The following is a 5,151-nucleotide window of genomic DNA, read 5'->3' as shown; positions in this document are numbered from 1 at the left end:
AGAACGAGATCCTGCGCGTGGTTCCACTCTGTGTTGGTGGAATATTGTTTTGTACAGCTTAATTCCCACGTTTCGCTAGACCAGTGGCGATAATAAGGGCTTGCAATTCTTCGAATCCAAAAGCTTTCACTTGTGCTTTACAGCAGTGCGCACCAACCTTATTATAGCCGCGGGCCGTTCAACGTTTGATAATTTTACCGCGTCCCGTTGAGGAGGGGGACGATAATTGTTTATATTTTTTCGGAGGCTTCGGCCCTGTCTCACCAGTGAGACGGAGAGCCTCGCAGAATAAATACCAATTTTTCTTTATCACGTCGTTCTCCGACAAATCGAAATACCCTTTGTGGATGGTCGCGTATTCTTCGACCGGGTCCATCTCTGCTTCTGTTGGAGAACGAGATCCTGCGCGTGGTTCCACTCTGTGTTGGTGGAATATTGGGATGTACAGCTTAATTCCCACGTTTCGCTAGACCAGTGGTGGTAATAAGGGCTTGCAATTCTTCGAATCCAAAAGCTTTCACTTGTGCTTTACAGCAGTGCGCACCAACCTTATTATAGCCGCGGGCCGTTCAACGTTTGATAATTTTACCGCGTCCCGTTGAGGAGGGGGACGATAATTGTATATATTTTTTCGGAGGCTTCGGCCCTGTCTCAGCGGTGAGACGGAGAGCCTCGCAGAATAAATTCCAATTTTTCTTTATCACGTCGTTCTCCGACAAATCGAAATACCCTTCGTGGATGGTCGCGTATTCTTCGAACGGGTCCATCTCTGCTACGGTTGCAGAACGAGACCCTGCGTGTGGTTCCACTCTGTGTTGGTGCAATATTGGGCTCCACAGCTTAATTCTCAGGGATCGCAAGACCTATGGTGATATTAAGAGCTTGCAATTCTTCGAATCCAGAAGCTCTCACTTGTGCTTTACAGCAGTGCTCCCGAACCAGTTTATATCCGCGGACCGGTCAAGGTTCGATAATTTTACCGCGTCCCGACGAGGGGGAGGGGACGTTAGTTGTTTATATTGGTACGGTGGCATCGGCCACGTCTCGCCGGTGAGACGGTGATCCTCGCAGAATCAATTCCAATTTTTCCTCATCACGTCGTCATCCGACAAATCGAAATACCCTTCGTGGATGATCCCGTATTCTTCGACCGGGTCCATCTCTGCTTCTGTTGGAGAACGAGATCCTGCGCGTGGTTCCACTCTGTGTTGGTGGAATATTGGGATGTACAGCTTAATTCCCACGTTTCGCTAGACCAGTGGTGGTAATAAGGGCTTGCAATTCTTCGAATCCAAAAGCTTTCACTTGTGCTTTACAGCAGTGCGCACCAACCTTATTATAGCCGCGGGCCGTTCAACGTTTGATAATTTTACCGCGTCCCGTTGAGGAGGGGGACGATAATTGTTTATATTTTTTCGGAGGCTTCGGCCCTGGCTCACTACTGAGGCGGTGAGCCTCGCAGAATAAATTCCAATTTTTCTTCATCACGTCGTCCTCCGACGAATCGAAATGACCCTTTGTGGATGGTCGCGTATGCTTCGAACGGGTCCATCTCTGCTACGGTTGCAGAACGAGATCCTGCGTGTGGTTCCACTCTGTGTTGGTACAATATTGGGCTCCACAGCTTAATTCTCAGGGATCGCAAGACCTATGGTGATATTAAGAGCTTGCAATTCTTCGAATCCAGAAGCTCTCACTTGTGCTTTACAGCAGTGCTCCCGAACCTTTTTATATCCGCGGACCGGTCAACGTTCGATAATTTTACCGCGTCCCGACGAGGGGGAGGGGACGTTAGTTGTTTATATTGGTACGGTGGCATCGGCCACGTCTCGCCGGTGAGACGGTGATCCTCGCAGAATCAATTCCAATTTTTCCTCATCACGTCGTCATCCGACAAATCGAAATACCCTTCGTGGATGATCCCGTATTCTTCGAACGGGTCCATCTCTGCTTCTGTTGGAGAACGAGATCCTGCGCGTGGTTCCACTCTGTGTTGGCGGAATATTGGGTTGTACAGCTTAATTCCCACGTTTCGCTAGACCAGTGGCGATAATAAGGGCTTGCAATTCTTCGAATCCAAAAGCTTTCACTTGTGCTTTACAGCAGTGCGAACCAACCTTATTATAGCCGCGGGCCGTACAACGTTTGATAACTTTACCGCGTCCCGTTGAGGAGGGGGACGATAATTGTATATATTTTTTCGGAGGCTTCGGCCCTGTCTCACCGGTGAGACGGAGAGCCTCGCAGAATAAATTCCAATTTTTCTTCATCACGTCGTCCTCCGACGAATCGAAATGACCCTTTGTGGATGGTCGCGTATGCTTCGAACGGGTCCATCTCTGCTACGGTTGCAGGACGAGATCCTGAGTGTGGTTCCACTCTGTGTTGGTGCAATATTGGGCTCCACAGCTTAATTCTCAGGGATCGCAAGACCTATGGTGATATTAAGAGCTTGCAATTCTTCGAATCCAGAAGCTCTCACTTGTGCTTTACAGCAGTGCTCCCGAACCTTTTTATATCCGCGGACCGGTCAACGTTCGATAATTTTACCGCGTCCCGACGAGGGGGAGGGGACGTTAGTTGTTTATATTGGTACGGTGGCATCGGCCACGTCTCGCCGGTGAGACGGTGATCCTCGCAGAATCAATTCCAATTTTTCCTCATCACGTCGTCATCCGACAAATCGAAATACCCTTCTCGGATGATCCCGTATTCTTCGAACGGGTCCATCTCTGCTTCTGTTGGAGAACGAGATCCTGCGCGTGGTTCCACTCTGTGTTGGTGGAATATTGGGATGTACAGCTTAATTCCCACGTTTCGCTAGACCAGTGGTGGTAATAAGGGCTTGCAATTCTTCGAATCCAAAAGCTTTCACTTGTGCTTTACAGCAGTGCGCACCAAACTTATTATAGCCGCGGGCCGTTCAACGTTTGATAATTTTACCGCGTCCCGTTGAGGAGGGGGACGATAATTGTTTATATTTTTTCGGAGGCTTCGGCCCTGTCTCACCAGTGAGATGGAGAGCCTCACAGAATAAATTCCAATTTTTCTTTATCACGTCGTTCTCCGACGAATCGAAATACCCTTTGTGGATGGTCGCGTATTCATCGAACGGGTCCATCTCTGCTACGGTTGCAGAACGAGATCCTGCGCGTGGTTCCACTCTGTGTTGGTGCAATATTGGGTTGTACAACTTAATTCCCACGTTTCGCTAGACCAGCGGTGATAATATGAGCTTGCAATTCGTCGAATCAAAAAGCTTTCACTTGTGCTTTACAGCAGTGATCCCCAAACTTTTTATAGTCGCGAGCCGGCCAACGTTAGATAATTTTACCTCGCCCCGATGAAGGGGGGGACGTTAATTGCTTATATTGTTGCGGTGGCTTCGGTCCCGACTCGCCGGTGAGCCTCGCAGAACAAATTTCAATGTTTCTTCATCACGTCGTTCTCCAACGAATCGAAATACCCTTGCGAATGGTCGCGTATTTTTCGAACGCGTCCATCTCTGCTTCGGTTGGAGAACGAGATCCTCCGCGTGGTGCAACTCTGTGTTGGTGCAATATTGGGCTGCACAGCTTAATTCTCAGGTTTCGCTATACCTGTGCTGGAAATACGAGCTTCCCAATTCTTCGAATCCAAAAGCTTTCACTTGTGCTTTACAGCAGTGCTCCCGTACCTTTTTACATCCGCGGACCGGCCAACGTTTGATAATTTTACCGCGTCCCGCAGAGGGGGATGGGACGTTAGTTGTTTATATTGGTACGGTGGCATCGGCCACGTCTCGTCGGTGAGACGGTGATCCTCTCAGAATCAAGTCCAATTTTTCTTCATCACGTCTTCCTCCGACAAATCGAAATACCCTTTGTGGATGGTCCCGTATTCTTCGAACATGTCCATCTCTGCTTCGGTTGGTGAACGCGATCTTGCGCGTGGTTCCACTCTGTGTTGGCGGAATATTGGGTTGTACAGCTTAATTCCCACGTTTCGCTAGACCAGTGGTGATAATAAGGGCTTGCAATTCTTCGAATCCAAAAGCTTTCACTTGTGCTTTACAGCAGTGCGCACCAACCTTATTATAGCCGCGGGCCGTTCAACGTTTGATAATTTTACCGCGTCCCGTTGAGGAGGGGTCGATAATTGTTTATATTTTTTCGGAGGCTTCGGCCCTGTCTCACCAGTGAGACGGAGAGCCTCGCAGAATAAATTCCAATTTTTCTTTATCACGTCGTTCTCCGACAAATCGAAATACCCTTTGTGGATGTTCGCGTATTCTTCGAACGGGTCCATCTCTGCTTCTGTTGGAGAACGAGATCCTGGGCGTGGTTCCACTCTGTGTTGGTGGAATATTGGGTTGTACAGCTTAATTCCCACGTTTCGCTAGACCAGTGGTGATAATAAGGGCTTGCAATTCTTCGAATCCAAAAGCTTTCACTTGTGCTTTACAGCAGTGCGAACCAACCTTATTATAGCCGCGGGCCGTTCAACGTTTGATAATTTTACCGCGTCCCGTTGAGGAGGGGGACGATAATTGTATATATTTTTTCGGAGGCTTCGGCCCTGTCTCACCAGTGAGACGGAGAGCCTCGCAGAATAAATTCCAATTTTTCTTCATCACGTCGTCCTCCGACAAATAGGAAATACCCTTTGTGGATGATCCCGTATTCTTCGAACGGGTCCATCTCTGCTTCTGTTGGAAAACGAGATCCTGCGCGTGGTTCCACTCTGTGTTGGTGGAATATTGTGTTGTACAGCTTAATTCCCACGTTTCGCTGGACCAGTGGCGATAATAAGGGCTTGCAATTCTTCGAATCCAAAAGCTTTCACTTGTGCTTTACAGCAGTGCGCACCAACCTTATTATAGCCGCGGGCCGTTCAACGTTTGATAATTTTACCGCGTCCCGTTGAGGAGGGGGACGATAATTGTTTATATTTTTTCGGAGGCTTCGGCCCTGTCTCACCAGTGAGACGGAGAGCCTCGCAGAATAAATTCCAATTTTTCTTTATCACGTCGTACTCCGACGAATCGAAATGACCCTTTGTGGATGGTCGCGTATGCTTCGAACGGGTCCATCTCTGCTACGGTTGCAGAACGAGATCCTGCGTGTGGTTCCACTCTGTGTTGGTGCAATATTGGGCTCCACAGCTTAATTC

Source organism: Lasioglossum baleicum, unplaced genomic scaffold (assembly GCF_051020765.1).
Source record: "Lasioglossum baleicum unplaced genomic scaffold, iyLasBale1 scaffold0025, whole genome shotgun sequence".
Lineage (NCBI taxonomy): Eukaryota > Metazoa > Arthropoda > Insecta > Hymenoptera > Halictidae > Lasioglossum > Lasioglossum baleicum.
The sequence above is the reverse complement of the archived record's forward strand: the minus strand, read 5'-3'. Positions refer to the sequence as shown.